The sequence below is a fragment of the Platichthys flesus genome, chromosome 14, assembly GCF_949316205.1.
Source record: "Platichthys flesus chromosome 14, fPlaFle2.1, whole genome shotgun sequence".
NCBI lineage: Eukaryota > Metazoa > Chordata > Actinopteri > Pleuronectiformes > Pleuronectidae > Platichthys > Platichthys flesus.
The window spans coordinates 22,437,377-22,463,663 of record NC_084958.1 but is presented as its reverse complement, the minus strand read 5'-3'; the positions used below and the strand labels follow the sequence as shown (position 1 = coordinate 22,463,663).

Sequence of the window (26,287 nt, the reverse complement as noted above, 5' to 3'; positions counted from 1 at the left end):
TTCAATTATAAGGAGCTGTCAGGAGGCTACAACTTTCACTATTCGGTGAAATTTCAGATATTTGAAATGTTCCCACATGCAGTTTTCAATCTTTCGGTTCTTCAGTTAAAATCGATTAAATCAAACAAGACTTTTGCCAGAGAGCCATTTAAAAATAATTTACAATGGTTGACAACTTCCTGTCATCAGCATGTAACATACAAAATTATTTGTGTCGAGCGGGAGTTCAATTGAAGTTTAGAGGTTGTCAGCAAACATCTGCTTCTGAATGTTGGAGTCTGCTGTGTTTTACATGAGGAGAAACCTTGATCCAGCCCAAGAGCTACATGGGGGGGGGAGTCCTTTATGGATGTGGGAGGGGACGGCTCGGTGGGTTTTAGGGGTCGTGTGGATGTTCTCCGCTCTGGAATGAGAACAAGCGGGAGAAGACTTTATTTCCTCCAGGATAAACTCGTATGTCTGTTTTGGAACATCAGCATCACTCCTCCTTTTTGGCTCTGTTAGTTTTTGTTAACCGAGGATTTAAGTTACTGTTGCTGGACCGAAGAAAACCTTCTGTTGGCTTTCACGGTTCAGTGTGGAAGGTTTGGATTTAGTGGCATACAAAATAATCCTAGTGAGGTTTTCCCAAATTGTACAAATTGTTGTTTTCTTTACCCTGGAATGAGTTCTTTATATTTAAATACTTTATATTTACATTTGAAACATGATCTCTCTACGGAGGCAGGCATATTTTTTACAGTAGCCCAGACTGGACAAACTTAACCTTTTGAGTTTTGACGACAACTAAAGGTTTCCACAGGTTCACTAGATGTCACACTACACACTACACCTTTAATTAAAGCAGCCAGGGACACAAAAGTCAAAGTTGATGGGGTTTATTTCCCCCAAAATCCTTCAGGGCTTGTTCATTAACATCATTAAATATAAGTTGTTGCTTTAAATAGCTGTGAAAACAAGGTGGTCACGGCCCGGTTGCAACTCATGGAGGAGCTGTAAACCAAGTGTAACGGCAATATGCAGCAGGAGGTGAGGAATATTAGTTTGACGGTTTCCTGGCGTAGAAAAGGAGATTCTGTAAAACAGTTGGAGCTTGTTTCAGGTCCCAAAAGGCAGATAAAAAAAAGATTTGGTAATTTAATTTCACAAATCTAAATCCATCTTTCGTGGACGAATAAATAAACAAATAAATTCGTAATGGTAAGTGAATAAAGTCCTAAGGTTACTAGTGAAAAGTAGAACTATTACACGACATGAAAAAAGATAAAGTTGCAGTAGTCCAAGAAAAATTGAATATGGCTAAATAAAATATTACGAGAAGGGAATTGTAATATTATGAAATAAGTAGTAAATTGAGTAGAATGGAGTCATAATATTGAAAGAATGAAGTCCAAATATTACGAGGAAAGATTCTCCAGATCTTTAAGCTAGATGTTGACTCAACAAACAATAGATCCTTGTATTCACTAATTTTTTACAGCGTTCTCTTCCTCTGCTTTCCGAGCTCTGGAGTCTGTGAAGCTTCTTATTAACATCTCCACATTGTTCACATGGATTAGTTCTTCATCTTTATGCAGCGAACGCCGAACAGAGCTGGAGATGTGGAGTCCTTCAGAGGCCGGGGGACGTCCAGCTCAGCATCACGTCACATGATATCATATTTTATCTTTTTCTAGCACCGTCAGCAGTAAAAATCAACTGTTGATTTATTCAAGGATCATTTTTAACTGCAGTTTTTTCCCTAATTCATCATCAAACTGCACATTTTTCATATTCATCATCCACAGGAGGAACATATCAGCTGAACTGTCCCCTGAGTGCATCGCTGATGTCTTGATATTAATGACGAGGATTAAGTCTGATATATGTTTCTAATGGGTTATTCCAGCCGGAGACTCCAAACATGGAAATAGCAGACGACCTGCTGTGATCGCACTAAACGCCCCCCCACCCCCCCGAGTCGTAATCAGAAGCCGACTTAAGTGTTTGATCCGAGCTAAACGAACATGTACAGTAATCCGACATTATACTGGTGTCAATATAATTACTGCAGTGATGCTCGGCGTTAAGGCCAAACATCCTCAGTGATTGTTCCCCTCGTCTCATCGTCTTTGTGCTGCCCATCCATCCGTCTTCACTGTTTATTATTTTATTTATTTATTTATCTCGTTAAACTTTTAATTGCCGCCTCGTGTTTGGAGAGCTCGGCCATTAAACTGCACGCGGCTGTGTTTATAGCAGAGGTGCTTTTTAATTAAAGCGTAACCTTTAATGAATTCAGTGGGACTTCAGTGAGAGGCTCCCACATGACACATTACACCCGTAAGATATTGTTTTATTAATACAGAGAAGTTTGCAGTCGCAGGACAATCCAGAATCTCAATATGAGGATGTGCAGAGAAACACTTCCTCTGTGGGGTCTATAACATGCATTATAATGGGTAGGGTTATAAAGACCATTTCTTTTTCTTTCTTTTTGGAGACGTAACTTTATATCTGACGGTGTCTTTATTTGTGAGCAGCGCGGTGAACGAGTGAAGCCTCAAGGGATTCTGGGAGATATTAGAGTGAATAAGAGAGAGAGAGTGATGAGTGTGGATTAGCAGGGAAGAAGGGCTCATCTGTTGTTGTCGTATGTTGGAGTTTAAAGATTGTATATGTGTGTGTGTGTGTGTGTGACCACCATCATCACCCTCCAGTATCGACCGTGTCTGATAACGTGATGATGTCATTAAACCTTGAGCGAGTTGAAGATGAGGTTTGGAACATGGAACAAACGAAAAAATGAAAAGATGAAAAGATGACATACATCTCAGAATATTAAAGAGGAGCCTGATGAAAGAGTCTTTCAGAGACAAATCTCGGTGACCTAATGTGATCTATGTAAACTGTCATGTCGGCCATTAACTCCACTTCAGCTGTTTAATATTCATCTCATCTAAGAATTCGTGAACATCTGTAATAGCGCCCTTAGAGAGCTGGAGTGACTCTGACAGGAAGCTGCTCATCAGTGATACGTTCTGCTTTGTCTCCTGCTGGGAGTGGGATCCAGTCTGTCGGGGGGGCAGGGGGGGGGGGGGGGGGCTCTGGTTGGGTTTAACGTGCTAGCGCTAAGAGCTCGCTCTGACCCTAAAAGGCTGTTGACCCACATTCAGTGTCATGGACGCCACTTTACATCACTCAGCTGTCCGCCTGGAGTCCCCCGTGTGTGTTTGTGTGTGTGTGTGTGTGCATGTGTGTGTTTGACATGTATGTATTATGTATGTAGTGTGTTGTGCAGTAACGTGTGTCATTTTTACACGCAACCAATCTGTATGTTAGTTTTGTGGCATTTTGTGCACAGATTGTTGTTTTTGTCTTTGCACTTTCTGACATCAGATAAATCATTTAAGTCACTTTATTGAGTTAAAAGCTAAATTTTCGCAGGTTTCGGCTTTTTTCTGCCGTTCGTCATTTAAAATTTATATATTTTGGTTTTGGGGAGTTTGTCTGAGGGAAGTTCATTTTGCTCTTGTTGATTAAATATGGATCAAATCTGTTTTTCAGATATAGTTTAATAGAAATAACTAAGACATGTTTTAGTAGTAAAACGCAATTTATAGATAGTAGATATTATAATTTAAAAAATATAATTTAATAGTAGATAAGCCAAACATACACATTTCCTTAATGGAATCAAAATGAGGTAGATAGTTTTTTTTTTTCCATTAGCAAAAACCAATTAAAAAAATCAGCCCTAATAAACAGTATTTGATTCGTCAAAATAATAAACGATGCAATAATCGATAAGAGAAACGATGATCAGTGGAAACCATGTGATGTATAGTTTTAATAATCAATCATGTGTCTACAGATTTATTTCCACACACACACACACACACACACACACACACACACACACACACACACACACACACACACAGTGCATTCATTCATTCATTCATTCATTCTTAACTGGGCCATGCTGGGAAACATCAGAGAAAGGAAACTGGGGATTACAAGAGATCTAATGAGCTTTTTGATTTAAGATTGTAACACAACGATATCTCTCTCACACACACACACACACACACATATGGCCGTGTTAGAGTCCCGGTACAGATAAAAGCCGGATGCCCAGAGTGCGTGTGGTGACGAGGTCAAACTGCAGCGTGGGTCACTCGTCTCTCCTCTGCTCGCGTGCGCAGGTGAAACGTGGTTTCTCCTGGAATGTACCACTTCCACTCAGGTTACCATCGCAGCACGGCGACCCACCGACCCGCAGCCTGCTGGTTTTTATATTTGCCCAGCCTGTTCCCAGTTAAATCTGCTTCCTCCACCTCCAATCCCATCAATTGCCCTTGTCAGTCAGTCAGTCGATCGGTGGCTGAACTCTTCTCAGAAGCCGCCGCGGTGTCAGGCGTGGCAGGTAAATGGCCGGGGGTCAACCTTCAAGTAGCTCGGGATTGATTTCACATTTTGCTTTCTCATAAAACCCTCGTGCAGAATCGCCCCTGACAGGGAAACGTCAGCAGAACGACGGCGTGAGGCAGGACTGTGGTTCTGAGTCGTCAGGGATCCACGGAGGAGTTTACCGGGGTGGGGGGGGGGGGGGATTACATCGTGTTGCAACATAAGACATGTTCACGCTCCCGTTCCTCCTCGTCCCTCCTCGCTCCCTCATCTTCATCACGTATTCTGCCACTTATTCCCCAACAACTTATGACATTCAGTATTAATGCATCCACGCTCTTCATGTTCCTGCTCTCCTCTTCGCCGTCAAACACTTTCTTCCTCGCTGTTCAACACTCTGAGCCGCAGGGGGGGGGGGGCTGGAAAGGTAAAGAGGAGGCGAAGATGAAGCAAACTTCTTGATCGCTGAAGTTCTGTCGTGGGGATCCCGGCCTCCCGCCCCCCCCCGCGGACAAAACAAAACTTGGAGACGCAACGCGATTATCAGATCAGAGTCTGGAGGAAAGACGGGGGGGGGGGGGGGGGGGTGAGAAAACACACCAACACTCACTGCAGCACAGAAGCAGAAACTTTCACAGCCTGCTTTGAACAGAGAGATTTGTGATTGTCTTCTCTGGTGCAGGGCGAGCAGCGCTGGGGTTTGATGAGCTGTGATTGTGCTCGTGTCTCATTACCAGAAAAAAAAAAAACACACAATCCCCTCCATCGCCTCCGTGTCCTTCTACACAACAACCCGACACGTTCAACCAGACGTGTCCTTACACCACATGAAGCCTTCATCAGAGCTCCTCGTCTCTAAACAGCCTGGGACGTGTATGGATGCGTCGGATCCACGCCTCCGGTTCTCCTCCTCTGTTCGGCTCTGTGAAGTGTGGTGAGAACCGGCTCCTCGGCCGGGAGCTGGTTAATCAGCGGTGGTGGCAAAGCCTCCGTTTGAAGAGAAGCTGCTGAAGAGAAGCGACTCTTTGCATCTGCAGCTCGTGAGTCCTGTCGTCAGGGAGAGAGCGAGGCTGCACTCGACTGTGTGCTGTTTATTTACTGTGCGTGCCCTCCACTCCCCTGAGGTATTAACCACCAGTGATCAGGGATCCTCTGTTGTGTGATGTAGGTTTGAAGCCATTAGCGCTCCGTGGCGTGTCAACCCCCCCCCCCCCCGCCCCCCACTAAGGCCACTCTTACAAAGGATCCCGTCCCATTCTCTCTCTCTCTCTCTTTTCCCCCGATGCTCCGATGTGACGCCCAGAGGCTTTTTCCTCTCATGTGATGAACAGCAGCAGCGGCAGCAGAGCTCTGTCCTTCACTGGGAATCACCCACCATGTGAACTGGTGCACTGTTGTGGTCTGGCCTCCGGGGGGGAGAAGCTTTTTTTTAATGCTTTGATGAGCTGCTTGCCCAGAACAATTTATTAATGTGCACCGGGCGGCCTCAGTCGTCACATCCCTCTTATGAAACTGCAAACCCTGTAGTCATGTAGGACTGGGTGAACTGGGATCTGATGGACGACCTCGGCTTGTGATGGAAGTTCTATTCTATAGTCAGTATATGACGTTTATGATTTTAGCATCTGATAAATACAACAAGAGAAAGAAAAACGCTGCCTGTGCATTGAGATCTAGATCTACACATGAGTTTGGTCTGGTTCAATAACGATAAAGATGTGTTTATGAAATATCAACTTGTTCAGCAGATGTTCAGACAGTGTTTATTTATAACAGCAATAGTTCTGGTTGAATCAGATCATTATAGAGGGTTATAAATTCATAGTTGATTGGCTTCACAGTATTTTTTACCTCCACAAAGGATGTTATATGAATTTTTTGGGGGCAGTTTTGTATGTAAGCTCAATCACTAAATTCCAAAAGGAAGAAAAAGATATTGTCCAATCTTAAATGTACCGTTAATAGTTTAGAACACTTTAAACTCAATGTGGCATGAAATATTTCACATAAACATATCTGTGCCTAGTATTTCACACCAAACTGTAGTGTTTTTGTTTCTTGGGTTGTAATGATCTTCTCACTCAAGTTGCTGATTCGAGAGCTGCAGCTTTGTGAGTTGCTGAAGACGTGTGTGTTTGTGTTTGTGTGAGAGTGAGAGCTCCAGGAAACTCGGGCCTCCCGGGTTTGTCTTCAGCCCGGTTTGCTCCCCGCTGCGCTGAGGCTTCAGGTTTCCCACAGACAGTGAGGAGGAGAGAGGGAGGAGGAGGAGAGAGGGAGGAGGAGGAGAGGGAGGAGGAGGAGAGAGGGAGGAGGAGAGAGGGAGGAGGAGGAGAGAGGGAGTCCCTCTGAACCAGTCAGCTGAGCTGCAGCCTGCATCGCAGAGACTGGTTCTTATTTAGTGCAGGAGGGAGGTAGAGGGGGGGAGGAGGAGGAGGAGAGGAGGGAGGAAGAGAGAGGGAGGAGGAGAGAGGGAGGAGGAGGAGAGAGGGAGGAGGAGGAGGGAGGAGGAGGAGAGAGGGAGTCCCTCTGAACCAGTCAGCTGAGCTGCAGCCTGCATCGCAGAGACTGGTTCTTATTTAGTGCAGGAGGGAGGTAGAGGGGGGGAGGAGGAGAGGAGGGAGGAAGAGAGAGGGAGGAGGAGAGAGGGAGGAGGAGGAGAGAGGGAGAGGGAGGAGGAGGAGGGAGGAGGAGGAGAGAGGGAGTCCCTCTGAACCAGTCAGCTGAGCTGCAGCCTGCATCGCACAGACTGGTTCTTATTTAGTGCAGGAGGGAGGTAGAGGGGGGGAGGAGGAGGAGGAGAGGAGGGAGCGGGGGAGGTTTCAGAAGGTCAAGAGAGGAATGGACGGAAAGTGAGGGAGGAGAAGGAAGAAGCTGTGGCTGTGGTTTGACGGATGGAAGGGAGGAGTAAAAGAAAACACCACATCCATACCAGTACAATATATTAACTTTATATATTGCAATCAGGAATAGATAGGGATGAGAATAAAGACTTGTTTATGCTCAATATGGAAACCAGTGCTCCACGTTTTCAACCAGACACATGATTCCATCACATCATCTGGATCCGTGACTTTCGAGCCTTAAATCAACTGGGATTATAATCTGACCCTCACTGGCTGTTTCCAAAACCTCTCGTGGAACCACTTTTTATAAAAATTAAAATGAGTTTGAAGTTGACTGTCGTTCAGGAGCTCGTTCTTTCACCACGTGAGGATTTCTTTAACCCTCTTCACCCGGTGAGCTTCAGAAGCGTTCTGGTGAATCTGCAGTGAACACAGAGGCCAGTATTTCCATGTGGTGGATTGTGGGCTGAATGAGACGACCGGCTGCCAGTGAGATAAATCACACGTTTACTTTTTTTTCTTCCTGGTGTTCTGAATTGAATTGGGCCCCTGTTGTTTGCAGCCCCCCCGCCTTTCCCTCCCCACTTTAATAAGTGTAACTGCATTTGGGATTAAGAGACCCCCTGTTTCAACGACTTCAATGTAATTATCCCCCCCACACACACACACACAAACACACACACATATGCTCACATGCACAGCTCCAAAAGTTGTTTTCTTTATTTAATTAAATGCAATGATTTAACTGTGGTGCAGAAAGAAAGGAACTCATTAAACTAATTAGGATTGCCACAGCCGACTCTCCGAGCTCTTTTTTTAGACGCTTTTTATTCCGAGGATTCCGGCAGAGTGTGTGTCTGTGTGTGTGTGTTTTCAACGCTCTGCATTTCAATGGTGATATCTGCGATCCATCGCCCTTTTGTGGCGGCGTTGAACTGACCTAGCCGTGGCGTGAATGAGGCAAACAGCTGCTGGGCGGAGATTTTCTGCAGCAGTAACTGTCGGAACAAAAACCTAATCACTCTTTTTGGCCCTGGTTTGCTTATATGCAAATCTGCCAGTGTGAGGGGGGGGGGGGGGGGGGGGGGTATTAATAGTTGAGCACAGAGGCTCGGGAGGAGTGTTGTCCTCGTCTCGTGGAGAGGATGTGAGCTCTGAACTCTGGGTCTTTCATTTTGCAGAACAATCTTATTAATCCTGAACTAACTATTAAATCTGATTTATTTCGGGTACCAGTGTTTCCTCCATATTTTAATTCGTCCAAAGGATTTTGTCGATAGTGTCGTCCACAATGTTTTTACCATCCACGCAGACACCTGCCCACAGACCAGATGTAATTCACTCACTGAACAATGAAATATTTGTTCGTAAATACCGAACGACAAACTCTGGTTGATGTCTGAAAAAGGCTCAAGAGACACTCACGACTCTGAAGGTCACGTTAAACTGGTGAACTATCATCTGAGTTATTATATCGACCTTGAACCAAAATAGACTCAATCAGTCTCCCTGCAGAAAAGATCTAGTTCCTCTTTGTTGTGGTATCAAAGTATTAAATACTGTTAGAATCCACTCAGAGTATTTTGTTTAGCTTTAACGTGATGACCTCAGAGGATGATGTCATCGCTTTGATGGATAATCAGCCTCTTAAATCACCTCCAATCAAACACGAGAGGAAACTCTGGATTAAGGGGATTTCAATTAGTCCTCATTACCTGATATTTTCAAGACGTCTGGATCCCCACCCCCCCACCCCCCGCTCTCCTGCCTCCGAGGGGTTTTGACGAGAAGCAGACGTCCGTGAGCAATGTGCCCCCCCCGCCCCACCACCGGTGTCAGGACTGCCAGTCCGTAGCCGTCATGGACGCGGGTGGGGGGGGTGGAAGAGATGGAAGAGAGCTTGTGACTTCTTTTTTTTGTATTATTCCAAACTGCCTCCAGAGAGTTGAAGGGAGGAAGAGAGCGATAGTTTAGTGGAGACGAGGGAAGCAGCGATCTGAGTGTTGACAGATTTCTCTCTCTGTGGTTTAAGGAAGGAAAGTTTTCGAGTCTCTGTGGATCCACGAGGTTGTCTCTGTGTTTTTAAACTTTGAATCAGTGTTTCTCAACTTTGCTTGAAGATTGAACCTCTGGAAACAGGAGACCGATGTTTCTATGATCCCGTTTAAACCGATCTTAAACAAAAAACATAATACTAGTTTAGTCAAATGTCCTGTACATGAAATGAGGAGATAGTTATTATTGCCTATAGGTGGCGCTATGAGTGAATATTGACACACTAGGTGACACACTCTTGTTGCTCTAAGACTTTTTAGAATTTAAATAAATGTAGAGCAGATTAGTAAAAGTCTGGAACCAGAGAGTCAACATGAGAGAGGGGGGGGGGGGGTGTAGTGGACCAGTCCGACCTGTAGGAGACCCATCGATCGCTGCCTGCTTTTTTCCTCCCCAGTTAGATAATAGATTACCAGCTCATCCATCGCCCCCCCCCCCCCCCCCCCCCCCCTTCCATGAGCCCGTTAGTACAAATAATGACTAATCAATAAGCGCTGGCGTCCCCGTGAACGTCCTTTTAACTCTTGATTCATGTGGCGGCAGCAGGGCAGCACACTCAGTCTCTTACTCACTGAGCTCACCAGCCAATCAATTTAACCAATCACAGCCAGGCCCCCCTCCTCTCCATCGTCTCCCGTCTTTACTGCATACGATTCTTATTCCTAATTGGACGGCGAGGCCTCGTTGATGTGGCGGCGATCGGGTCAGATTATGAAACGCAGCAGCGGTTGGGTTCTGAGTCTTTATCTGCGGCCTGTTTGAAGGAGTTATGCAGATTGGTATTGATCTGCCGGTTGGACGCCCGCTGTCCATCGCTCAGTGTCCTCGGCTACTGTCTGAGGACGTGTCCTAATGGACGTAGATCACCGCATCAAGAGGGGATTTCTGTCCCCTCTGTCGAGTTTGTCAGCGAGAACGTGGGATGTTTGAGGTTTTGTCTTTACCCACAATTCAGTTCAACAAGAGGGGGGGGGAGGTGCCACTCGAGGACACCACACAAAGGAAACTGTCACTGGTGATTATCTTCATCATCGATAAATCATTGTTCTTAATCATTGTTCAAATTTCTTCACCAATTGGATAATTGTTTGGTCTATAATGAAAACTGTCTGTTTAATGTCCCAGAAACTGAGACGGCACAAAAAACTCCTTTTGTTCAGTGAACGATGAAAAACAACAAGGTTCTGATTCAAAACTATCTAAAAAATCTAAGAGGTAAAGCAGCTAAATCTTACATTTGATAAATATTATAACAATGTCGTAGCTTTCCAATTCAACTGTTGAATATGCAACCAAATGAAAGGAAGTTTCTGGGGCAAACGACCCTCAGGGGGCGCTCTCTGCCCTGACCTTCCCCCCCCAGCGGATCTGATTTTTGTGGCTGCATTCAGGAAGCAGCGATGACAACCCCCCCCCAAACACACACACACACACACACACACACACGCACAAACCATCTCTCTCTTTCAGTTGCTTCTTTTTGTATTTCACAAGTTATGCAGGATCTCATTCCATCCTGTATAATCAGTCTCCAGCCACAGGAGTAGTTTGTTATTGTCGGGGAAGTAAAGCAGGATATCGTACCGCCGGTGCAGTCGGTAGAGGTGTCACTTCATATCGAGAAGGTTGCTGGTTCCAAGACCAGGTCAGCAGGGGGACTTCTTGAGTGGGAGCTTGGCAGAATTTTACATAATTTGTCTTTCACATATGAGGAACCAGGCGTAGAATCACATGTTATTGTTTACAGCACATCAACAGCTCTTGAATGCGTCTCCTTCGTGTTTGACTCCTCTTCTTCCCCCTGAGATATTTATTTTCCTTGAAATATTGGTTTATAAATGTAAATGTCAGTATTTCCTTGTTTGAAAAAGTATTTTCACTAAAACTAAAACATAATCGTCAGAGTGCAAAAGAAGACGGAGGAGCTAGAAGTCTGAACCCGAGCTGACAAAGGAACATCTGCTGTCATTTCCATATTTTGACCCAGAACGTGACACAAATCTCAATGCTCAATTTCATGTCCAATTATAGGTCTCTTACTTACAGGCCGCTCTGTGTCATTAAGTGACACGTAATCCTCCTCAAAACAAAGCTCATGCATTTTGAGCAGGTATTTCCATATTTTAACATTTAATGCTCGATGTTTTGATTTTGCTAATCCCTCGAAAACCGGTAGATTTGGCCGTGAATGTTCCGTCACTTACACTTATCCATTAATTCTATTATTTCTGTCTTGTCCTACGAGTTATTTCGAGGGACCATCTTGTTTTTAAGAGTAGAAACATGTGTTGAATTGACTAACGCTTGTGTTCTGTCACATTTTTGTGGATTTTCACGCTTCGTGGAACTCGACAAACCCAGTGATCGCACGCTCACAGAAGAAGGTATGAGAGTTGTGTTTATATCTTGATAGTTAGATTGTTCTCTAGTGTTTTTACTTCTTAGCCACATCTGGATCTTACAGGACGTTTGCAAACGTTTCCTCGGGAAGGCTCCAGAAAGATGGAGTCTAACAATATGGCTCTGAGTGAACTGCTTTACAATAATTGACTTGTTACTTTTCCCCTGAGTGTTAAACTGCACCAGTCTGAGCCGGATTAGATTTGCACGTTCTGTTTGGATCCAGTGTCCAAAAACCAACACTTCATGGAAATGACAAATACTGAAACAGTATTTGACTCGATTTCCATATGAAAGATGACGTTAGTGTTTGTAGTTAAAAAAAAAGTTATGAAATATGACTTTCAAAACTATATTTAAGCTTTTCTGTTGTGTTTTTGTTGTTTTTGTTGTTTTGTTTGTTTAGTTTTTTTCTGTTTCACCCCCGCAGCAAACTTTGTTTCCCCCTTCTTGCTAAAAAATAAATAATAAATTAACTTATTTAAAAACAAACACATGCTACATGCAACATGCAACCATTCACATTAACCCACAAACCTAAAATAGAAATATTATACACATCATACTGCATCCAGCTCTTACACTACTATGTATATTTATATTATATAAATTAAGGTAGAAAAAAGAAGGATGAAGTAAATCATACAATAGTAGTACATCTGAACTAATATGAGGAGCAGATACAGAGAGGGAGTACTTCTCATTCAAAGTCTGGTTTGTAGAACTGGAGAAGATCTTAATATGTAGGAGACGTAATAAATGAAGGATCACTTCAACCTCCCCGGTACACAGTTGAATACACTGCGAGTGATTGAGGAGCTTTGTTCCTCTGTGAGACGTTGAGCATCAGACTCCATCGTGCAGCCGCTGATGATTAACAAGTGAGGAGCAGAGTCTGGATCTTCAGACGGGCCCGGACACCTCAGGGCTCCTGAGTCTCTGCACGGCCACGGGAAGGTCACCGCGCCGCAACGCCACCGCGCACACACGCCGGTCTATCACTCCCAACAGCTTGGACACGCAACTAATGGCGAAAGGGCTTTTTAAAGTGGCACACTTAAGCCCGGCACATTCCCCCTCATACCCATAATGCCTTATTTATGGCCCCCTGGCTCGCTATAAAACCAGCCTGTGTCAGCAGCTGTCTGCCGGACCTCCAGGGATTAATTCACTCCGAGCCAGAACGTAGCCGGAGCCCTCGCCTCCCTCCTCGTTCAGCTCCTCCAGCGCCGGGGGCTCGGTCCTTCTCCACCGGGATGTGGACTGAGTCGGCTCTGAGCTGAAATGTTAGTTCATGGTGGGTGAAAGATTTGAATTTGGGTTTAGTGGACGTCTCCGCCTCCTTTCTCCCAACAAGCCGTCCCTCCATCTCCTCCCCCGACAGCCTGCGTCCACTCTGATCTATAGGAAGTCTCCTGGAGAAGACTTCATTCAGTCTTGATGCTTCACTCCACGATTTCTCCCTTCGTCTATAATTATTTCCCTCCTATCTCTCCCTCTTTCCTTGTCTCTCTCTCTCTCGCCTCCTGAGCTCAGCCTCCTCTTCGTCCCTAAATGAAAAATGATCACAGTTATATATTCAGAATCAGAAAGACGCCCTTTCTCTGCTGCTCTTTCCTCCTCATTACTCTTTATTCCAGAAAGGTTACGTCCTCGATCGGAGGAATGCAACACAGACTTTTAAATCCTCTTCCAACTTTATACTCTACATAGTGTTTTTTATTAATGAAAGAGATCTAAAAAAACTGAACCCTGGCGTCATTTCCAGCAGAGCTCAACCTTCATCAATGAATAGAAGTGAGTTAATCTCAACACACTTGTAGAATGCACGTGAAAATGGAGAAGATTAGTTTGAAAACCCTGAGGCTGCATTCACTTCCTGTTTCTTCTTATCAATCACAACTCGATTTATATGTATTTTACTATTTCAGATTTTCTCCTCCATCAGATCCCTGTTTTATCTCCTTTTTTCCATTAAAAACTAAATCCATTGATAACATCATATATGAGAGAAGAAGCATCGTCCAAACCACATTGGACAGATTTCAGCAGCCAAATATTCAATTTAGTTCTCCAGCTCAATTCAGAGATGTAATCTTGAGAGATCTAGAAAATAAGATATCGGTTCTGAAGAGGGGATCGGACGTCATGCTCCATCTTACTGTTTTTCTCATCACTACTTCCTATCTTATCTAATTCATATTATGTACGTCAAAACATCTTTTATAACAAATATTAAAAACTTCTAATTAATGCAATTATTGTCTTGATGCCAGAAAGTTTCCCTTCAGATGTTCCTCCCTGTTTTTCTGTCTTATTTCATTTTCCTCCAGCTCCCACCAGAGACTCTCTTCCTTTGTTCCCTCTTCCTCCAGCATCATCCTTCCTTCACACTTGGCCCGTAAACCCCCCCACCTCTCTCTCCTCATCCTTCCTTCCCATACTGTCTCCTTTATCTGCCACCCTCAACCTTATCTCACCCCCCCCCCACACACACACACACCCTCCGTCCTTTTCTCACCGCAGCCTTCAGAAACAGCTTCCATCTCGGGATCTTGACAGCATTTCTCTAGACAGCACCCAGCCCCCCCGAGGGATCTGAACCGTGGAGAACTGCGTGACGGGTGTCTGCCGGAGACGCTGTGACACCCTCTCTCGGTTTTCCACGGCTGCTCTTTGATGGGCTGCACTTGTGCGTCTTGCACGGGGTTGCGTGTGCGCCTCTGTGTTGCGTCAGGTGGAGCACGGATCTGTGTGGGTCTTCAAAGAACTCTTCAAACAACCGGCTGGAATTTAAATGTGTTAAAATCTATTAATTTCTCAGTGAAGTTGAATATTTTTTTTTGCAAACTGTTGCTGCTGCTGCTCGGGGTCTTTCAATCGAAACAATAACTAAAGGCTTAGTTTGATGATGTTGTGAAGCAGCGTGGGATCATGGGAGTTGTTTCTTGTCCCAGAATCCTCTTGGTTCCCCTGTGCCTTTATGATATATAATATAACCTGGGCTGTGGCTCAGGTGGCTGAGCAGGTTGGCCACTGTTCCTCATTGAGAGATTCGATTCCCTGCTCCCCTGGGTTGTGGCTGGAAGGACACCCGGCGTTAAAGAACCGATGCCGAATCCAAAATGCTGATCGGTGGCGATCTCCTCCTGAGAGCAGCTGGAAGACAATACCATAGAGGGGGGGGGGGGGCATTTTATTATTACAAATTTAATTAATAATCATTGATTTATTGTTGTGCAAATTTAATGGTAATAAAACAACATGAACAGAGAAGGAGGTAAACACAAGATATTCAAGAAGGTTGTTGTCACACTGGTCAAACAATTTGTGTAAATAACAATAGTAAAAATGTATACATAATAATAGTAGTAAAAATGCAAAGAATAGAGTAAAATGTTTATTTGTATATACAAGATTTGCTAAAAAGAAAGGTATTCATAGTGAACATCAACTCCACACACACACACACACACATATTACATATATGTGTGTTTGTGTATATGTACACACATCCCCCCCTATATAAACCTCCACACTGTCTCCTCCGTCAGGGGACAGCTGTGGCCTCTGCTACCTTGTTAGGAGATGTTTTGACAGGAGTCTGGATCTTCGTCTGGCAGGAAGTAGACAGCAGCCTCATGAGGAGGTGGGGGGGGGGGGGGGTCTTCCACTAAGACACTATCACCTGTCCACATTAGAATTCACTGCAGCCTCTCGCTACTCTGTCGTACAGAAGAGACTCAACCTGCAGTTAAAACATGTTTCTATATGAGGGTTATACTTCGGTGCGTACATCTGTTCTGGAGTCAGTCAGTAGAAAGAGAGAGAGAGAGAGAGAGAGAGAGAGTGACTGACTGAAGTTGTCTAAATTTATATTTCGACTTTTGTTTCGGGATAATTATCTGGATACACAAATCTTCACTAATTAAAACACTGAAAATTCACCAGTGTGATAAGAATAAAAAAAAGCCATCTTTGAGTCCAGGTCCCGTCTGCTAACATGGAGGAGGCAACGGATATAATTTCTCATGTCAATATTATTATAATAAGAGAACGTGACTTTACTTTCCAAGTAGTGGAAATATAAGTATTTTCTAATGAAAAACAACAGTTATTAACTTTATTTTCTATCCAGTAAGTCCAGCACCATCATTGTTTCTGTCTCTGCTGAGAATCATCACTGTAATCTATCCTACACCCCCCACACACACACACACACACACACACACACACACACAGACACACTCCCCACTCCTAACACACTCACAGAGGGGAGAATGTGATTTTAAGTCTATTCCCACTTTACTCCTCAAAGTTCCCCCTGACTCACCAGAAACACAGAATTTCCACCTGTGAACCATCGTCAGCACAACTGGGAGTTCAGGCCTCATTGAGTTGAAAGCCAGGAAGAGGCGTAGCGGCGGGGGGGGGGGAGAGGAAGCGTCTGTAACCTGCTGATGCTCAGACTCTTTCATGGTGGGCCTCCTTTGAAACACTTGTCTGGAGGAGAAGCAGGAAAAGTCTTAATGTGTGTCTGCGGTGCCCGGTGGAGGACGGCACCAAGGATTTCCTTTTTAAGAATTATACAGATAAAGAGAAGAGTGAGAGAGCGACCCAGGCGTTAATGTTTAGAGTGAGAGAGCGATAAGAGTTCTGCAAAGGAGAAGACGTGTGTTAGTATGTGGACAGAGATCGTTTGAGTTTTAAAATGTCTCAGATGAATGAAATCACAGATTCATATTTGTAAACCTTCGATCTGGAGGATGCATCACTCTGAACCTGCAGATCCCCACACAACCACAGCTCAATGCATTTTCTTTAAAAGTGATAAAACACATTAAATCTGTATCTGTATTTGTTCCTGTTGTGTTGTTACACAAGTGGCTGCAGCGCTTCAGGTGCTGACAACACACACGCTGTGATTCCACCTTGTTTTTCTTCACCACAGAATCACATTTGTTTTTCTGGTTTGTTCTGTATATTGAATATTTCATGAAGCCGGTGTAGAGACCGAGTTTTTAATGAATGCTCGATGAACCAGTGCTGCACTTCAGTCCCGTTCCCAGGAGGGAAGAGTGTTGAGAAAAACATATTCCATCGCTCTGGTTTTAGGCAAAAGGAGATGATTTGTTAACACAAGAGTAAAATAAGCTAATGTGTAACAAATGTAGAGCTACGAACTTCACTCCTCTACACTGTACAACTTAATGCAATCACACAATTCTCCTTGTGTCCAAATAGCTGCTCTCACACATGCACTGATATTCCTGTAATTACCTGGAGGTGATAATGTACGAGTTAGTTGCTCTGTAATTTTCCTCCAACTTAAATGTCCAGAGCAGCCTAGAGTGAGAGAGAGAACACGCGACAGAGGCAAAGCAAAAACAATATAAATATCTCAGCTTCCATATACGAAGCTGTTGCAGATGAAGTTGTCCAACTGGAAAGACGTTTTTGTGAACACGTTGTGATCTGGACAATCCTGCTGCGTCCATCATTTGCAAAAAGCCAAACTCTGGATAATGTCCAGATCCAATTATCCGGACTTTATCAGGAGTTTATGCCCGAAACGGCTAATGTCTGGAGCTCACAGATTAGATTACATTAGAATGGTCTCACGTTACGATCGTGGTTGAGCCGAATCTCCCGGCCTCTGTCTGAGTGGTCTTCAGCATCGAGGACATTACTACGATCGGATACTCGATGTCTGTCTGTCACGAGAAGCCTCTCGTCTCATTTCCCTCTGACGCTGCCCCAAAACAGAGCGGCTCGGGCCCTCTGCCTCCAGATGGTAATGGATCCTAATTTGACTCAGATTATGATTTATCTGATGCTGCTGATGCTTCCATCGCCCGATATTACACAGCTCTGTGAAAATGGAAACCATTACAAGTGAGATGTCCATACGTCACCCCCCCCGGGCGCAGTGACAGGGAGAGAGCTGCACCGCGATACCTGCCCCAGAAACTAGGACACTCCAATTCGATTTCCTTTTCCTCTCTCTCAGTGTCACTCTCTCTCCTCCCTTCCCCTTCCTCTCTTCCCCCCCCTCCATCCTCCCCAGACCGACGCCTGGCGCTGCAGATGTTCATCAGTCAAACCTTTACCTTTCTCACTAAATCTGGTATTGGAATTCTAATTTAGACTCGCTCTACTTATTTCCCTCCAGTTACAGTCGCCTCAGCCGCAGTGCAAATCATCTCACTATCTCCCCGTGTCTTCCTCCGTCTTCTCCCTCATTTCCGCTCGCTGCCTTTAAAGGCCGAAGCATTCCTCTGACTGATGATTTCTAATAGACAGATCATCGTGGCAGCGAGCTACCGTCGGCTGCTTTGTTTCATACGTTGTTTGATGTGTGCGAAATTAAATTATTTAGTTTGGCTTCAAAGTCGTTAAGGTAATTTATCTGTGCATCATCGCAAAACTGAAATGTCGAGTTCCCTCTGCACTGCAGCTGTTGTCAATGCAAAGTCTATGATTTAATTATAGAGGGTGGATCAAGTTCTATGTAATTACATCCACTTCAGTTGCTTTTTGAGTTTTAGCAGGATTACACAAAAACTACCAAACTAATCTTATTGAAACTTGGTGGAAGGGTGGTGAATAGGCTGAGAAAGAACCTCCATTAAAGGGGTGGATCCAGGATATTTCGTTTTGTGAATGCAGACTATGGACAGAAGTCTCCGTCAGTCTCCATATACATATCAAACATTAAGCGTGAACTTGTGCTCTGACTTCTTGAGGGATGTTTAATGGAACGTTGTGATGTGTAAGTTTGGAACAGACATGAAACCACTCGGGGGGGTTCCCTGCATCAAACCGTAACATTTCTATTCCAACCTTCACTGTTAAAACAAAGAGCGGGTGAGCTGCTCTGTGATGCTCTGACAGAATGAAGAGACCAAAGAACTTCACTGATTCAGACTGAACCTTATTCATGAGAAAGGGGGAAGTCAGGGCCTTGTTATCAATGTTTAGTTTAGCTGAGACCTCATAAAAATGTAAAAAAGAAAGTTTGACTCCTCAATGCTTCTCTAATCCAGCGCTGATAAGACGGCGTGCTCAGCCCGTGGTGGGAACATCCTCTTCCCCTCGCACTTTCATCCTGCACGCTTCGTCCTCAGACTCCTCTAGTAATTTGCAGAACCTGTAGGAAAACACAGCTATCATGGGGAGGGGGGGGGGGGGGAGCAGGCAGGTTGAAACTAGTTTTCACTTCCCAGCACAGTTGTTAAAGCACCACTACAAGTTAATGGACCAGGAGAGCCCTCTTCACGACCGTGTTGACTCAGAGAGGAATAATTACAGCGCGATGGCGGCGGCGGTGAAGCCTGCAAATGTGTTGCCTGGTTCCAGTTCCTCCAGGTCACTGAAGCTGTTTTCAGACATGAAATCTACAAACATCCCAGTGGCTGGATACTGGAAGGTCTCCGTGCTTTGCCTCACAAGCGTATGGTGAGGAATGTTCAGGTGAGGGGCGGAGCCTAGGTAGAGCAGCAGGAGGAACGTTGAGGTGAGGGGCGGAGCCTGTGTAGAGCAGCAGGAGGAACGTTCAGGTGAGGGGCGGAGCCTGGGTAGAGCAGCAGGAGGAACGTTCAGGTGAGGGGAGGAGGCTGGGTAGAGGAGCAAGAGGAACTTTCAGGTGAGGGGCGGAGCCTGGGTAGAGGAGCAAGAGGAACGTTCAGGTGAGGGGCGGAGGCTGGGTAGAGCAGTAGGAGGAACGTTCAGGTGAGGGGCGGAGCCTGTGTAGAGCAGCAGGAGGAACGTTCAGGTTAGGGGCGGAGCCTGGGTAGAGCAGTAGGAGGAACGTTCAGGTGAGGGGAGGAGGCTGGGTAGAGGAGCAAGAGGAACTTTCAGGTGAGGGGCGGAGCCTGGGTAGAGGAGCAAGAGGAACGTTCAGGTTAGGGGCGGAGCCTGGGTAGAGCAGCAGGAGGAACGTTCAGGTTAGGGGCGGAGCCTTGGTAGAGCAGTAGGAGGAACGTTCAGGTGAGGGGTGGAGCCTGGGTAGAGCAGCAGGAGGAACGTTCAGGTTAGGGGCGGAGCCTGTGTAGAGCAGCAGGAGGAACGTTCAGGTGAGGGGCGGAGCCTGGGTAGAGCAGCAGGAGGAACGTTCAGGTGAGGGGCGGAGCCTGGGTAGAGCCGCAGGAGGAACGTTCAGGTGAGGGGTGGAGCCTGGGTAGAGCAGCAGGAGGAACGTTCAGGTGAGGGGCGGAGCCTGGGTAGAGCCGCAGGAGGCAGGACGTGACGTATAAATTACAGAATCCCGTGTTTGACCTTGTCTCCTTTCACCAAACGCTCTTGAATCTCGTTGTCTTTCCAAGTTGACATCCTCACAGGCGTCTTCTACATTTACGGCTCTGGAAAACGTCCGCAGCAACTGTCTCGGCATGTTTGCGTTCTCACCTTCATCCCCTCCAGATGATTTCAGGAGGAAGAGCAGGTCTAGAGCAGCATGAAGGTGCTGAATCAAGGTGGTCGGTTGTGCATCACACTGGTTATGATTGGTGGGATGGCTGCGGCGTAGTGAAGCTCAGATACATTACAGTAAGTAGCTTATCTGACAGCAGAGATCAGTCCGGTGACTGAGTGAATGGTGTGGTGTGATGGATGCTGTCTCCTGTTCACCCCCCCAGTCGGTGTCAGGGAGGAGAGCAGTGGTGGGAGGTGTGATAGAGATAGAGCAGGACTGGGTGTGTGCGTGAGAGGAATAGAGAGAGAGAGAGAGAGAGGGTGAAGAACCTGTAATTTGAGGACGGGAACAAACAGGTGTAAACAAGGATTTGCACGTTTGTTCATCAGCCGTGACGTGTGCGTCCACTTTGCCTTTTGTTGTCGCGCCGTACACGGGGATCATTGTGTGTCGGTGATGGATGAGACCGGCCCCCGTTCTGACACCGTCACATCAAAGCTCCACGACTGTGATGGTGCGTTTGATTGGAGCCGGTGTTAATGTGGATGAGATCTGATGTCCACCTCCTTATTTAGCATTTCAGTGTTAGGGAAGAAGGAAGGGGCTGAAACTGACTGAGTGAGTGAGTGAAGGAAAGAATTGTAAAGGTTGAGACCATAAAGGAATATTTAACTATGAGAGATACATAACTGAAGGTGATTAAAATAAAACAATACCTAGCCATCAATGTCTGGGTACATTTTATTCACAAGAATGGATACAGAGTCTGATTTCTCCAACATCCGTGGGATTAGATCCAACACAATCTCTCCTCACTGTAAATCCTGATGGGAGCTTCAGTCTCAGAAGACATTATAAACACCATATTGAAAGCATGTTGTGAAACGTGTCCTCCATATGTATTAAAGACAGGACTGAACCACACGTGAAACCCCTCTGCAGACATTGCCGTGACGTATTCAAATGTGGCTCCACCACGCGATCCAATGGGGATTTGAGTAATGGAACTCAAATGGCCCACATAGGACAACGCGCTCCCCCACCTTTGTTAGAAGTAGGGCGAGATTACAGATATCAGGAACACGGTCCAATTTATTTGCTTGTAAGCGAGCAGGCCGGCGTCGATACGCTGATGTGTGCAAGCATGAAATTGGCCCATGAATTAAAAGGAGGCATTTTGCCGTGAGCCACCGTATTATTGCCTCCAGTGGCGCCATAGCTTGAAATCGAAGACCAGTTACCCATCTTGTTTTAAATGCACGTGTGTGTGCGTGTGCGTCTGTATCAGTCAAATATTATATTACTCTCTCTGACCAGCAGTGCCCCTGGAAAAATAGAGATACCCTATAAAACTGAAAACCAATTAAATTCAATCTGTTCCGTCGGTGGATTCCAGTGTTTACTGTCGGCTTTGCACCAGTGTTGACACCCGCTGGGATTGCAGGAGCTCAGAATGAATGCTACTGTACGGAGCGGGATCGGGGGAGGGGCCTCATGTGATGCACAGGATTAATCATTTGTACAGATGTGGCTCAGATTGAGGAAAACAAATGAGCTGGTTTTCCAGAACACTGGACTGTAATGGTTCCCATTCTTTGTAAGAAGTAATTTCCCCACAACTAAGGACAGCAATCGGTCAACACTGGTCATATCATTTAATTAATTCCCATAAAGATTACTGTATTGACTCATTTAACCTCTAAACACAAAAAAAACGACTCTGTTCCACCTCTTTTTCAAAATTAAGGATATAACACTAAGGCTCAATGTGATTTGCTTATATGTTACTGGACGTTTACACACAGGCCTTAGAGTTACATGAGAGGGCTTGTCTTACACTGCAGCTTCTATTGAGCTAAATCTAAAACAAAATACACTCTGACACTTACAGAGCTGATCTATTTAACGGGCTAAAACACAATCAAAACATTTCCAGGACAATTATACAGGATTTTTTGTCATTTTAATACATTTCCAGGTTGTTCCCATGACAGTAAAAGTCCAGGCTCTCCAGGCTGCGTGGGAACCCTGATCTGTTTATTACTTTAGGGATGATTGACGGCGTGTAAACAAGCTTTTGAAGAAGGAAACTAAAGTGTGAAGTTATTGTGTTATTTTGATATGAACCCATCTTCACAGTTTGAAAGAAGTCAACTTTGGTTTGGCTCGTTGAATCATCTGAAAACAATGACTCATCACCGCTCATTATCCTGGATTATGACTAATGTCATTTCATGAAGTGTATTTAAATCCACCTCCGCCCCTCTGCCCGGTGACGGCTCCTCCTCCTACGGCAGTATTTCACCGACTCACACATTCTCTCTGATGAACAAACGCACACACATACGCACTCGGCCACTAAGCCCGGCTCGGCATGCCGGTGCTGAGCCGGTGCCGCGCCCTCGAGAAGGGAGCAGTTTGATCTGATCCCGGGCGGCGGCGTGCAGATGGCGTTTGATTCGACCGCAGTTAGAGAACGTGTTTGTGAGATTCATCAGCTTCTTAACTTCCCTGGCAACAGATTCCAGCTTCGGGTGGTTCTCTTCTCTTTGCATCCTAACAGATTATACACATTCACTTCCACTCCAGTCCGATGAGGCATGTTCCAGGAGTTCGATAACGAGTTGCTTGGTGTGGTGATATCGTACCGACTGGCTTCCAGTTGCCAGGTTTCTGCAGATCAACTGGGATCTATAAGTGTCTCCAGGTTAAGCCCATGTAATCCACAGTAAAAGCAAGACCGGGTTAATGAGCCTGATCCTGAATGAACTCAGACACAACAGGCAGCAGCTCCGTGGTCTCGCTAATCTCAGAGCCGCATCAACAAACACCACTCAGGCTCCGAGCTGATCCTCTTCAAGCCTCTGGGCGTCCGGAGAAGGTCTAATGAGCAAATCAGCATAAAGTTCACCTACAGACACTTTCAGTTAGTTTGGAATGAGGCTGCACGGTTCTGTAGCATCGGTCAACTGCTGGAGATCTGGATTTTAAATATAAACAGGCAGCATTTGGCTTTAATTGGTGAGGAGTCTTAAAGTTTGAGTTCTTCATGTGTGAAAAGACAAACTCATAAAGTCGACCCTAGAGTGCTGGATGTTATGAATCAGGTATAATATGATTCTTTATAATCTACAGGAGAACCAAATCTGAACAAGTCTTCAATGTACATGCAAAAACGAAAACAGCATCTTTCCTGATAGTTGGAAGAAGCGCTGTGATCTCAGATCGCACCCAGCAGCTCACAGATGGGGCGTTAGCCGCTAGCACAAGTTAGCGAGGCTATCCGTCTTCCTCCGAGCCGTCTATGAGCCTTCGATCAATGGACCTGGATTATCGTCCTCGGCATCTCGGTTCATTTTTCACTGTGGAGAGCGGCTCCACCAGCTGCTCTGTCTCTGTCGGAGGACGTAGGCCCTGGTTCTTCCCCCCCCTCCCCCCGCATCTGATAAGATCACAGACACTAACCGCCACAGCTGCTGTGATCCGTGATGACCCGTATCCACGACTTCCTCTCGTTTCCTTACTCTGCGTTATCCGTGCGTCAGTGAATGTTTATTTAACGGGTTGGTGAGCGATTCGGTGCGACAGAGACTTCACCTTCTTTATTAATGTTTGATTAAGACGCCGGCTTGTAATTAAAAAGTGGATTATTAATATCGGCAAATGAAGAAGATGGGATATCGCAGAGTACAATGCACGTATTATTAAAAGCGAGGTGTGATCTGGTTTGAATCAACAACCTTTAATGTGCGTTAGCAGCAGAAGACATCCTTTCATTTGAGAAGATGGAATGGACCCTGATGAGATTTAAGAAAGGCGGAGACGTCTCGTGCTCTGTGCCGCTCGTAGCTCCGGGCGAAGCTTTCATCCCCGACTCTGAAGTCTGAAACAACAACGTTGCTCTTGTCTCCTCGAGGTCGTCCCACTTGTAACCACTCGCCACAAGGGCCCTCGTCACAGGGCAGACACAGGGGCCTCTTGAGTCCTTCCACGTTGTCGGCGTCCAGCTGGTGGCCGGTGGGCTCGTCTCCAGCTGTTTCTCTTTTTACGGCCTCAGGCTGTGTGGTCGCCCTCTGCTCTGCATTGATTTTCAAGGGCACGTTGATCCACTGAAGAGTTTCCCAATCCTCTAAATGAGTGAGCGGTTGTTAGGTGCGAGCCGGCGTACAGTTGGTGTGATGTTCCTGAAGGCATGGGAAGAGCAGCTAGTGTGAATGAGGCCATTCATTTACAATCCACAGGATTAGAGCTCTGTCCGTCAGCTGCCTCCGCCACTTACTGTGCATCAGCCTTCAGAGGCCTGAGATCCCACACCGTGTGGAAGTGACAGCACAGATCTGATAAATCCTGTTAGTCTGGAGTTCAGGGGCCAATCTGGACTGTGTAATTGCTTCGATCTTGCTCTCAGTGTTTGGACTGTTTGGAATCCCTGTGATTTACCGTGCGGCTGCAGAACAGATAGCTCTGTGGTTCTGAGAATGAGGTCTTACCACAATGACTGCATTGATAAATCCTCGAGAGAACCTTCCTCCCCAGGCCTGAAGGATGATTCCTACAGCCGAGGTTTCGAATATGTAACTCTGGTCATAAGTCCTGTTAGTAAATAGTAACACTCTTCTCATTCTTTGAATTTCTCAGATCGTGGCAATTATCAGGCAATATGAGACGATGAACAATAAAACAAAGGGAATAACTCCACGAGGCACGATATGTGAATCCCCTTGTGAAACCACTTTAAATCAAATAGATCCAGTTTTTTATTTGTAATCGCACCAAATATCAGTCCCCTAATTTGCCTGATTCAAGAACCCTTAATTACTCGTCATTGGTCATTTGTCCAGTAGTTTTTTCAAAATCAAACATCAACTTTTCTAATTATATAACTGTCCCTGTACAAGGCTGTTTGTTATAAGCATTCATTACATATTATAAACGGACTTCCTGTTTCCAGTTTAGCCAAAATGTCCAAAATAAGACCCAAGTCTTGACAAATCTTGAAGAGTCTTGTTCTCCAAAAATCCCTGTTTTCTCCGTGCAGCTGTTAAAGCTCAGTGAATCGGTGAAGTTCTTTATTCAGCCTCTGCCCTCGGCTCAGACGTGACATCTTCCCGGAGCTCCCTCCTTCTCGAACTCTGTGCCAAGACAGACAGCTTTGCAGGCGGCGACGCCCCGACCATGACAGACTTGGTGCATCTCAGCGTAAACAGCTTCTCTGGCTGCCCAGTCAGCGAGTCCCCGGTCCTTATTGAGTCCCAGGGACACTCCACTCCACAGAACCACGCTGACCTTTCAGCCTCGTGCAGCGGTGCCAGATATTGAGTGAGCCTGTCTCACACTGAATCTCAGCTGGCTGCCCCCCCCCCCCCCCCCCGTTCCTCAGGGTTCTGTGGCTGGACTGTTGAAGTTTTGCCTTTTCTCTGGTTGATTTTGTTTTGTTTTGTAAAACCAGAAGGTTCATTGAAAATCTTTTGAGTTCCTCTTCTCTTTTGTCTCTCGGGCGGGATTCTGTGTCTTTAGGTTTCCTTAACACTGATATACTTCTGATTGGACTAGGAACGTTTTCACATCTAAAACTCTGATTCAGGCTTCATGTGTTTGTTCTGTTGTTTCCATTTGATCTGGTTAGTTTTGGTATAAAAGGCATACGTCCAAACCATAGTTAGATCATAGTTTGATCCAGACACTTTTCCACTCTGTATTTTGGTTCGGTCGAAACAGAAAGAATCTGAAGGTCCTGACCAAACAAGGCAGCTGCAGCGTTTAAGATCCTCATCCCTTCTTCCTCTACCCCTCACAGACATGAGCCTCCATGTTCAGCCCGGCACCGAGGCCTTGACCCACAGCCAGAGGGTCACACATGTTCCACACATCGGGTCAGCTGGGATCTGAGGAGGCCAAGTGGCTGCGTTACATTTCATGGAGATTATCAGAATCACATATGACAGGTTCCTGGTCTTTAATGAGGGCTGACTGGCTCTGGCTTTTCCATTGTGTGTGTCTGTGTGTGTGTGTGTGTGTGTGTGTGTGTCTGGAGTCAGTAGCTGCTGGTGCTGCTGTGTTTTAAGGTTAAAACATCATGAACTCACTGTCTGGCTGTTTAGTGACGGATGAAATGAATTCAGGCAGTTATTGTTGTACATTATCCTTTGATCGTCATCCTATGATCTCATGAACACCAATTGTC

The 26,287-nt window shown here is 45.5% G+C and overlaps 1 protein-coding gene across 1 annotated transcript in view; it reads left to right on the top strand.

Annotated features, from left to right (window-relative positions):
• The window catches only part of pard3ab (par-3 family cell polarity regulator alpha, b), a gene marked incomplete in the record, with an annotated part of 167,119 nt that overhangs the window by 139,420 nt on the left and 1,412 nt on the right, over positions 1-26,287 (top strand).